Genomic DNA, 490 nt, shown 5'->3' with positions numbered 1-490 from the left:
GTGTAGCATTCCAAAAGTTAAACGAATTCAGCTGATGATGGGTCCATCCGGTATTTTATGGTTTAAGGGCTGGGTCAGCGTAAGAAAAAGCCACGCATTGCTTACTGATGACAGTGCAGTGGCGTTGGCTGGGGGTGAACTTACACATGCACAACTCTTCATTATTATAGTGGACAGTATCTCCGCCTGTCACGTGGAAGACCGGAGTTCGATTCCACGACGGGGAGAGATGGTATTTTTCTGCTACCGAATGACACATCCAAAAGGTTTTGGTGCAGCCAGAGATTACAGAAGGAGTTCTGCTTTGACTTCAGCCCAAACCAACGGAAATGCGTTGGCCGGGAATCAAACACGGATCAACTGCTTGGAAGGCAACTATACTCACCACTATACCAACAACGCAAGTGGATGACACCGGCTTGCACGGTCAGTAAGAACGCTCAAAGTACATGAGTCACTGATAGGGCTAGAGGAGCTGATGCGATCTTTG

Source organism: Sinocyclocheilus rhinocerous, unplaced genomic scaffold (assembly GCF_001515625.1).
Source record: "Sinocyclocheilus rhinocerous isolate Xijiao unplaced genomic scaffold, SAMN03320098_v1.1 scaffold22816, whole genome shotgun sequence".
Taxonomy (NCBI): Eukaryota; Metazoa; Chordata; class Actinopteri; order Cypriniformes; family Cyprinidae; genus Sinocyclocheilus; species Sinocyclocheilus rhinocerous.
This window is presented reverse-complemented; position numbering follows the sequence as displayed.